Below are 11,796 nucleotides of genomic sequence, written 5' to 3'. Positions count from 1 at the left end.
CAGGAGTGTTTTGTCTTGTTCAGAGACAGCTTCAATATGTTTTTAGTGTTCAAAATGAAATAGTTCAACTTTATGTTAATAAAGAGATGCAATGAATTTTACCAGATTACTTGTTTCCCCCTTTTAGAAGTCTCAATTACATTTTGATTTACTGATCATTTTTGAAACAAATATGTAGTCTTTGATGCTCTGAAAGACCCATTTATTTTCTTTGGAGAAAAATGATTTTTAGTCTCATAATCACAAAACATCAAATCAACGTAAACATCCAGAGCGGCTCCTTTGAGACTGGCTTGCGTCAGGTGTTGGGAAGTCAGTAGCAGGAAGATTTGGTTTTTTATTCCAAGAAGCCCAAGGATCTCCTTGAGCCTGCTGATTCCACGTCCTTTAAATCATAGCACATTTCAAAGGCTGAGATCACGCTCAAAGACACATTTAACTCACTCACTGAGTTTCTCTGAACTTCGAACTCTCCAGGTCTCAGGTTCCTTTGCAGGAAAATGGAGGCATGTTTTGGAGTCTGCCCTGCTTCTAAGAGTCAAGGCATTCACGTAAGTTAGACCAGACAAATCAAATAAGCAGCTTCCCAGACTGCGGACACCTTATTGACTTCCTATAGAAAATCCCTCTCAAATCCACTGCTCACACTTTCCATCACCCCCTTAGTCCTACAGGCATTTGCTTACCTGACCCCTGGGTGCAGGGCCATCTCCATGATCTTGCTCACCAGCTTCTTCCCCTATTTCTTCCCTGTTTCCATTTCCATTTCTTATATTGGTAAAATAGACCCCGTTTTTTACTCTTAGAGTTTCTTTCATCCCCTCTGTAGGCAACAGATTTTTCAACGAGGCCTGCCAAATAAAATGTAGGATATTCAGTTAGATTTGAATTTAATTTAAAAAAATTTGTATGTCTCAAGTATTTCATGGGACATATTTATGCTAAAAAAGTTTTATTTGTTCTTTATCTGAAATTTAAACTTATCTGATCATCTCCCCCACCCCCCACAAAAACAGGCAACCCTACTTTCAACTGGCACTAGTTAGATAGCCCAGACCCCAGGTGACCATTGTGCCTTTGGCCCCTAGATGTTAGTCAAGCTCTAGCAAGTTTGCAGCTCCCTCTGCTGGGAAGCCAGAACACATCTGGCTCGAGCTCCTCTCTGAAGCTGGGAGCAAGGAGTAATGAATGGGTAGCCCCAGGAGGAAGTATATAATGCTTATAGGGGGTAATGAATAAATCCATATGTATGAAGCAACGGGTATTTTGAAGAATTGAGCTGAAAGGGGTATTTCGAAGAGTTGAGCTGCTTTTTTCGCCTCAGTTCTTTTATATTTTGAGAATTCTTATAGCCTTATAAATTTACTTATTCTTCGATTAATTTTGAAATCATGACATCAGTATTTTATTTCTTCTGCTCCATCATGGATATACATCAAACTCTTCTGATATTCCCTAGTAACTTGGATCCCAGAAAACTTGCAACTATCTTTGAAGTCCTGTTTTGTAGCTTCTAAAGGATTACAGGATCAGAAGATAAAAGTAGGACATTATTTTCAGTGCTTAGTGTTCTGGCAATATACAATTTGAAAACTAGCTGGATAAAATGGCTATTAACAGTTTTTTTCTTATTATGATATTACTGTCTTATTATGTTTTGCCTCATTGTGAAAATTGTTCAAATCTTTTTCCATAGTAACTTGATAGGCACATACTGCAACGTTGCTGAGGTTCAGGAAGCATTTATCATAAATATGTCTCTTAACCCTTGTAACCAAGTAGTGTGAAAATGAACAGCTAACAGTTTGAGCCGACTGCCACGTTAAGGCCTATTCTGGGCTACTCAAGGTATACTGCAATTTTGATAGATTCAGGAACAATGTTGGTTGAATAAAGGAAGGAAGATGGAGCCAAAAAATCTAGTCTTTGAGACGTTGCTGAGCCCCCGGTGCTTTTCTGGAGGGGCCTATATCTCTCCCACACAGTGTTGGAGGAGAAAGGGGCTTTTGACTGATTCCAGAAGTGGTGGGTTCTGGGACCCGGCCTCACGTTCAGGTAGTCAAGGTGTAGCCTGCAGTCCTTGGACTGGTCGGAGAACATTCAACAGTCAGAGAGTTCATGGTCACCTTCTGGAGCAATGGCCTATTGATGACTGGTGCCTGGTATCAGATGAAAGGCAATATTCTAACCACAAGGAGAGCAACCAGAATAAGCAACCAGACAGCCAATGAATACACAGGGATCTGGGACGTGCTTCATGGCTCATTCCTATGGACTGGGTCCACCTGTGGGTCTAATACAAGGCAGTTCTGAGGTCTGTGACCTGGAGAATATACGGATGCTGGCTCAGGCCAGCTTCTGGCACCACCTGACCCGGGGAGTTGAGTCACTAAAGCGATGGAGGTGGTGGGGCGAGGACAGCGAGGCAGCACAACTTGAGTATGCAGAAGACGCAGTGGTCCACAAAACCTCAGGCTGGAAGCACCATAGAGAAATAGCTTAGGCAGAAGATACTAGTTAATGTCAAGGGTTGCAAATGGGCAGCGCTGAAGATGTTTCGGTGGCCCGCACAGTGTGAAAAGAAATCGGTATGCTTTCAAGTCGGCCAGTTACCCACATGCTCCGTGGACTTACTCAGCCTGCTTCCCATTGTCAGGTACCCTGCTGCTGGGTCCCTCATGCCATTTGAATTTGAAACTTCCGATTGACACCTTACTTTTGTTTTGATTGATCTGGGAAGCTGAAAAGGGCCAGAATCTTCCGAAGCACCCTGTTGGGATTTGGCTGTGAGGAGCTGGGTCAACCAGAGGCAGAGATGCTAAGGTAGCAGCTGACACAGCTAAAAACCATCATCAATAGTACTATTAGCAAACGAAGACATCTAACCATTCAGACACAAAAACTAAATAAATTTCTATTTGATGAGGTCAAGACCAGCAACTCTTAATTACAGAGAGCCAACAGACACATTTTGTAAAGACCAGGTGTGGGGTGTATCACATCACATGGTTACCACTAAGACTTAAAGTACTGACATTTGGAAATCATTTTTCTTCACACATATAAACTGAGAGGAGAATTCTGGGTTCGGTTTTTATAACTCCATCTTCCTTTTGGATATACTTTTTTTTTTTTTTTTTTTGAGAGGAAGAATACTGGGTAAGGCAAACTTTCCAGGGATTGCACAAAACCTGAAGGCTTATCTTACTTATGAGTTCATGGGATGATATCTAAAATTGGCTGTGTGGAGTGGCTCAGAAGAATTGAACTGCTTTTAAAGGATGCTAGGGGCGCCTGGGTGGCTCAGTCGTTAAGCGTCTGCCTTCGGTTCAGGTCATGATCCCAGGGTCCTGGGATCGAGCCCCACATCAGGCTCCCTGATCAGTGGGAGGCCTGCTTCTCCCTCTCCCACTCCCCCTGCTTGTGTTCCCTCTCTCACTGTTTCTCTCTCTGTCAAATAAATAAAAAAAATCTTTAAAAAAGAAAAAAATAAAGGATGCTAAAAGGGGAAATTTTTTGTTATAGCATCAATTTGAAAGGCTAGACTATCACTGGTAGTGGTCATTATCTTGAAGGATTCTGTCTAAATTTATAGAACTATGTCTATCTTAAACCAGAAAACATGATCTTAGCTATATAACCCTGAAAATGAGGCTTTGGCCAAATAAGCCTCTAATAGTTCAGATAATTTATATACAGTATATCCTACCGAGCTGAAAATGAAGCAGATTTGCCTAGCACAGGGCACACATCATAATTGGTTCTCAATAAATATTTGGTGAAAGAACAAACGAATTCGTAAAGGACTGAAACTCCATTTGCATCTTTAAACAACATTTTTTTCAAACTTCATGGGAGGATCAATCCATGACTTCCTAGAATGATTTTTTAAACCATTCTTTGTATCACTAAGAATGTCACCTTAATAATCCATCAACACATAGCCAGCTAGAAAGTTTCAAGGCTTTCTTCTACAGTATAATCCTCTTTAGTAAGCTAGAAGATATACAGTTTGGGAAAGGCACATGGCTGTCTGTAACTGCCACTTGAGAGGAAGTGAGCCACTGAAAATCCAAGGGAAACACTTCCAAAGGATGATTTAAATGAACTGCAAAAAAAAAAAAAAAATCATAGAAAAACCGATTTATAACACATTGAGTCAAATGTCAAAGACAACTGCTTTCAAGAATCTAAAATGTGTTACTTGTATATTTCGAGGACTATTTCCACTTTTAAAAAAATGGCCTACAGATGAAACACATAGGGATTTTTTTTTTTAACTTTACAAGTTTTATTTTTCTTCCACTTGTTTTCACTGGTGACCTTTTGAGTTTTAATGTGTGCTTAGCATTGGGGTTGTAAGGCAGGGCAAACATACATATGGTTTCTATGTGCTTGTTGTAGAAAACTTACTTCTAACACATGTGAAATTTAGCTAATTATATTCCATTAAAACAAACCTAGGCCCTATCAGATGATTTTTAGTAGATATGACACAGTCATAGAATTATTAATTTTTTTTAAGATTATTATTTTAGAGAGAGGGAGAGAAAGTGCACACATGCAGAGGTGCGTGCAAGAGTTGGGGGGAGGGACAGAGGGAGAGAGAGACTCTCAAGCAGCACGGGGGTAGGGACAGGGAGAGAGAGACTCAGCGCTGAGCACGGAGCCCGATTTGGGGCTGCATCTCAGGACTCTGAAATCATGACCTGAGCCAAAATCGAGTCCCCGCTTAACCGACTTAGCCACCCAGTTGCCCCAGATTGTCAATATTTTTAAGAACAAAATCATGCCTGAGAAAATGAAAGCGATTTAAATTTGAGCAGTTGGTATGAAAATATGTTACAACTGAAATGATATGCCTCAAAACAAGAGCAATGAGGCAGAACTGAATTTGTTCTTATCTACTGACGAGACATCACCAACAGGGTGACATTTAGTCCCTGGCATGTTCACCACTCCGACAAGCCTGGATACAACCGCATTCATTTAAGAAATGACAACTCTAGGAGATCCAGCAAAAGAGTAGTTTTCCACATGTTTATCTATTACAGTATCTTTACCTTGACAGACTCTTTAGTATCGTAAATTGGGGAAACTCATTTTAGGGAGTTAGTATTTTTGATCCCAAACTGCTGCCCAGGGAGTGAGCACATGTCTGCTTATTAGGATAAAAATAGCTGAGGCTTATATACATCCATCCAGAACTTCATTGCTCTTTTTTACTACACACACACACACACACACACACACCTCTTAATCTTTTATAGAGTGTTTTTCCTTGAGGTGGTCCTTAATGATTATTTTAATCGAGTTTCACCTGTGCAACTATATTGGAACTATTGACACATGGAAATAAGTGACCTGGGCAAAGTATATCCATTTAGAAGTCTTTATTAAAAGTAGAGAGAAACTTTGCAAAATAAAATAAAATAACTAAAAGATTAATTTAATATAGATCTGTGACATGAAATGATATTAAAATAGTCATGTATATTATTTATTATAACTTCAAGCAAAACTTGTCAGATTAGTAAGATTTAATATGATTATCTCCTTAATTACATTTACTTCTCCGAAAGAAAGAAGAGCAATACAATCACCTCCATTGCATCTAATAGGGTTTCTGGGAAGCATTTGTATCACCAGGGGAATAGCTGGATCAATTTCCTATTACTGGTTTCTGTGAAGGTGTGATATCATTGGTAACACTAAGAGGAAATGAGAATTTGTCAACTACATCTGCGACACCTAGTCAATGTAATGCTTTTAAAGGCAATACCTTTGTTTTAATTTTTAACTTATCTGTAGTACTACACAGATATGAAAAAAAGTAAAAAAGTAAAAATAAAGCTCTGGAGGAAAGAGTTTTGCCTATTAACTACCACAATGGAGATTGTGTACTGTAATTGTGACAATAGAAATTGTCACAATATTATTTCAAAGTTCTCTTAATGCTCTCTTGTGTTAGGGAGACTACTGGTTATGAATCCTCTAATTATGGAAGGAAGAAAATTCTAAAATCTTAGTGCATTTAGATATATTAGGGACATGGTTTTTGGGGTCTGAGAGTTAAGCCGAGCTTAGAGAGTGGGTGTGGTTATAAAAGAGTAACAGGAGGGATCCTTGTGGTGATTGAAATGTCTCTCTTGATTGTATCAATGTCAATATCCTGATTGTGATGTGTTACCATCGGGAAAAACTGAACTAAGGGTGCATGAGATCTCTCTGTATTATTTCATAAAACTGCATACTTGAAATTATCTCAAAATAAAAATTAAATTAAAATCCCCAGCTTAAAATTTTAATTTAATTAAATTTTAAACATATAAACATTTTCTTATTTTGGGGGGATCAGCTGTCACTTGTCTGCAAGTGAAACTTACAGATGAAATAAATAAGCACTTGGGCACCTGGGTGGCTCAGTTGTTAAGCGTCTGCCTTCAGCTCAGGTCATGGTCCCAGGGTCCTGGGATTGAGCCCCGCATCAGGCTCCCTGATCCGCGGGAAGCCTGCTTCTCCCTCTCCCACCCGCCCTGCTTGTGTTCCCTCTCTCGCTGTGTCTCTCTCTGTCAAATAAATAAATAAAATCTTAAAAAAAAAAGCACTTGAGAAATAACTACTAAAGGAAAAATTTAGAAATGTGTTCTAATGTTTCGTTTTTATTCTTTTCATGTACATGTGAGCTCCTAGGAGTGATTTAATAATGCAGGCATTGTTCCTACAGGTAAAATAGCTTCATATACCTCTTAATTATATATTATAGATGTAGGTATAAAATTATGGTCTCCAACAAAGTCTATCAGTAATAAGAAAATATGGAAACTGGTTTAAATTATCCTACAGTCCCTTAAGAAAAAACACTCCGTTTGGGTATTTTGGAGATTGATAGGAATGCTGAGGACGTCTAGAAATGACAATCAACAAAGGGAAACCCTGCTTAAAGATATCAGAGAAACTAAAACAGAGGATCAGGGGGAAGTAAGAGCAGGGATGTCCAGTATTGGGGGCTACTTTTTCTTGAGGGGCATTTTAGGATTGAAGAGAGAGCTTGAGAGGCTAACCAGTACTTTTGACAGCTTCAAAAGTGTAGGGGATGGGTGTTAGATTCCAGGGTCCACCACAGGGAAGTAAACTAGAAATGCACTTGCCCTTATAGAGACTGTAGCTCGTTTGCAGATAATTTCATTCCCTGAAATAGGATTAAACTGATGTAGTTCTAGTGCCCAAATGTTCATATGTATGGACATAAGACAACTGATAAAAGCCACAGTAAAAACTCTCTGGACTAAGAACATCATTCTAGATCTTAATTTATTGCTATAAGTACTTTTGTTAGTTCAATGACCAGGATGTAATTTTTTAAAATAGGCAAAAACTCAAGGAGATAATACAATAAAAAATGAAAACCAGCAGAAACAATGGAAACAATAATTAATAATAGAGCAGATCCACCAGGAACCCAGACACTGGAGTTACCAAAGAATTTAAAATCACTGTCTATTATGTCTATAGAGATAAAAACTGAGATTGCTAATTCCAACATAATTGGCATACATGTGTGTATCTGTGTATTAAGCAGTAATCCTAGAACTAGAAAATATTAAATTAAGAACTGAATGAGAGACAGTCAAGAGATAAAACAGCAGACTAACAAGAGTTGAAGAATGATTTAATAAATTGAAAGCAGTTTAGACAGAAAATATCTAAAAGGAAAGATGAGGAGAAAATTGATGGAAAATGCAGAAGATACATAAGAAGACACAGAGGAAAGAGTGAGGAGATATAATACCTGTATAATTGGAATTCCAAAAACAGAGGAGAAAGAAAATGGAACAGAAGCAACATATGAAGATACTCTGACTTAGATCAATCCAAAAACACATGAGATCCATCAAGATAGCATCAGGAAGTCCTCTAAATCTCAAGAAGGATTTTTTAAATGTATAAAGTAATCCAAGAATAAAACAGTGGTAAAAGAGCAAAGTGATAAAAAGAAACTGCTAAAAATGAAAGACAGGAAGAAAAAAATAAGATCTGCTAGAGAAAAATAGAGATTACTTTCAAAAGAATAATGAAAAGAGTTGAGAGCTAACTTCACAACAGAAATAATACAAGCCAAAAAAATGGATTACAATATTTAAAGTGCTGAAAGAACACAGCTGCAAATCCAGACTCTCATACCTTGCCAAAATATTCTTCAAGAGGGAAAGCAAGAGAACTGGCTTTCAGGCAAACAAAACAAGTAATTTTTAGCCCTCAGATCTGTACTAAGGGACATATTAAAGAGTATGCTTCAGGTAAAAGAAAAACAATTCTTTATGGAAACTCAGAGATACAAGAAGGAATAAAGAACAATGAAAGGGATAAATATGTATGTAAATCTAGGGCAATGATTCTCAAACATTAATGTAAATTAGAGTCATGTGAAAGGCTGGCAACAACACCATGAGATCCCAGACCGGGATTTTGATTCAGGATGTCAGAGGTGGGGATTTATAGTCCTAACAAGTTCCCAGGTGATGTTAATACTGCTGATCTGAAGCTCACTTTGAGAACCACTGAGGAACACTGGTTTGTAGAACAATGGTGTCTTGTGGGACTTAAAATTTATATTGAATTAAATCTATACTTATATGAACAATTATTTTGTGACAATGGTAGCTCTTCTGTTCAATAGGAAAAAAGATCATCTTGTCGATAAACAGTCTCAAAAAATGGTGCTGAGTCATATTATATTCATTATATTCATATAAAAAATACTCCATCCCTTTCTCATGCCATGCACTAAACTCAGTCTCAGGTGGATCGTAGGTTTAAATGAAAGGCAAAAACAGTAAAACTTCTAGAAGGTAATATCAGAGAATATCTGAGTGACCTTGAGACACTCTTAAACAGGACCCAGAAAACACTACTCATTGAAGAAAAATTGAACTATATTAAAATTTAAAATTATGCTAATCAAAAGACACTATTAAGAGAGCATTGTCACTTCACAAAAAGTTTATACAAATGGCCAAAAAATATGAAAACTTGCTCAACCTCATTAGCAATTGTGGAAATTACACCCAAACCACCATGCGATACACCTGTTCAAAATCAGAAGGGATAAAGTTAAAATGATGGATAAGAGTGAGATATGTGAGAACTCTTATATACTTCTGCAGGGAGGGGGAAATAGCACACCCATTTGGAAAGTAGTTTGGCGTCATTTAGTAAATTTGAAGATGCTCATCCCATATGACCCAGCACTTTCATTCCAACATATGTCCATGTGCACCAAGAGATGTAGATCAGCATGTTTATACATCATGACTCATAACAGCCATAAATAGAAAAACAACTCAAATCTCCACCAGCAGTAGTACATATAAGTATATCGTTTATAAAATGGAATTCCATGCATCATCACTGAATATGGATGAACTAACTACATGCAACTTGGGGAAAAAGACTCCTATTTCACAAACATAATATTGAATGAAAGCAGCCAATCACAAAATTACAATGAATGATTACATTCATTTAAGTTTAAAAAAACAGGAAAAACTAAATTATAGTGCATAGTCATTTGGTTGGAAAATTTTAAAGAAAAACAAGGAAGTGATTATTTTCAAAATGAAGATGGCGTGGCTTCCTTTGTTGGGAGGCAAGGCAAGTGGTTAGGAGGGGAGGAAGGAGGGGCTTTGTGGGCACGAACAGTGTTCTAGTCCTCAATCTAGGTGGGTATTTATATAAGGGATTGCTTCGTAATATGTCATAGAGCTGTACATCTTGTTTTGTGCCCCTTTCTGTATGTATATTTTATTTAACAGTAGATGGGATAAAATGTTTTGAAATGTAAATTACTTATTCTGTCCACTTTAAATACTGCAGTAAACCAAACTGCTTTCAGATTCCTTGAAAACACCGGAAGTCATTAATTTAATTATTTTTCCAATAATACTTTAATGAATCCTTTTTTTAGTTAATGTATTCTCCTATTTAGTTCCTACATTACTCTGCATTAATTGTGCAAAGTAAATTAATATTGAATAGGAATCAAATGCTTTGAAGTCATCTGGATAAACACCTTGTTTAATTCTTAGAATACTCTGTATATTTATTTTGGTTTCAGAACTGATTTCAAATGTTAAAGTAGAGAGAGAATAGTGGTAAAATTATTGAAGTAAGGACTTAATAGTTTGTTAATATTTCCTATATATATACACACACACACATCTGACCTACTCCAACAAACCTACTGCATGACAGAGGTGATTTACATCATATATTGATAGATTAAAATGAACCTTATTTGAAGCAAATCTATCATTGATAAATACTAAAAACACCATCACTAAATACAGGTCACACCATACCTAGGACCCACATATTTTATCTTTTAACTCCTTTCTAAAAATATGGTCTACTCTTTCCATCTCAGAGAACAAAATTAAGTAATTGGTTTTTAAGCACCTGTAGGTTCTAAGATGTAACCCTACTTGCAAGCCAAGAGCTCACCTAGCCAGCGTTTCATGTTTGCCGTAGAAGTTGCAAAACCCTTGGGTTAGAGAGAAACAACTTTATCACCTAGGCACAGAAGCAGTCTAAGCACCAGCATATTTTGTGCTTATTTCCTGAGCCCTGATCCGCACAAGCCTAAGAGAAGAGGGTCAGATGTCATTGGTACACCTAGTGGGTGGCATCACAGGACAGTATCTTTGAGATCAGGGAACCAAAATATACCTGCCTGCCCTTTGCTCAGAAGGAAGATACTACTTCTACCTTCCAAAGCTCGAAGCAAACCTTTCATTCAGATGGAGGTACTATCTCTAGCTTCAAATGCTCCTTCAAGGCTGTGCACCATAGACACTGTACACACAGCCTTGAACAGAGAGTCTGGGAAAAAGGCAGTTCTTGCCTTGCTCCTAAGACATTCAGAAACACAAGAAATCAATGGAGAACTCTCGATATTTGTGAAACCTCTTTATCAAACCTTTTCGTACAGTTCACACGACACAAATTTTCTTCATGTTCTAGAATATTGGCCAAAAATAAATTTTTCAAAAATTTTTGAACTGTGAACCAAATTATTTTAATAGTTCATATTACATTCAAAATGCTTTTGAAGAGTCATAATTATATGAAGTCCTTGAAGGACCTTATGTGTGTGTGTGTGTGTGTATAATTTTCTGCCTTCCTTAAAGTGTAAATTCCGTGGGAATAATGACTCTGTGTGTGTGTGTATGTGTGTGACGTATTCTCTTATTCTGGTTCTTACTAAACTTTGCATTAATTTAACTAATAAAATGCTAGAGGTCTGCCATCCCTCTTCTTTTTTTTCTCTTTTTGTGAACACCATTGCTAAAGAACAACAAAAAGTGTGTGCCTATAATCTGAGTGTTCCAATGGTCATCAAGGATGACAAGATTTTCTTATTTCAAGACCGCTTATTCTATCCATAGAACCCAAGATGATACCCCCCACACAGTGGAGCTCAGGAAATATTTGTTGCATTCTGTTGACTTGGATTTAAGACCCCATTCTAGTTTGTAAGCCAAAGTTGCTCTTGGTGACAGGCTCAGTAATACATGCTGTGCTTTGAAAAGAGAAAACATTCCTTTTCTTCAAACCCTTAAACAGTCATGTTAAGCTCAAAGACTCCTGTTCATTTATGATGATTCCGGTATACAGATGTATAAAACTAAAGGGAATGATTGCATGTGTCTCCAGAAATAGTTGCTTTATTATGAGAAGAGAAATGAGTCGAGGGGTGTCTATTTTTCCTTCCTCTGGGACTGTTTGTGTTTTTGG

The sequence above is a fragment of the Phoca vitulina genome, unplaced genomic scaffold (genome assembly GCF_004348235.1).
Source record: "Phoca vitulina isolate PV1807 unplaced genomic scaffold, GSC_HSeal_1.0 scaffold9, whole genome shotgun sequence".
Classification (NCBI taxonomy): Eukaryota; Metazoa; Chordata; class Mammalia; order Carnivora; family Phocidae; genus Phoca; species Phoca vitulina.
The sequence above is the reverse complement of the archived record's forward strand: the minus strand, read 5'-3'. Positions refer to the sequence as shown.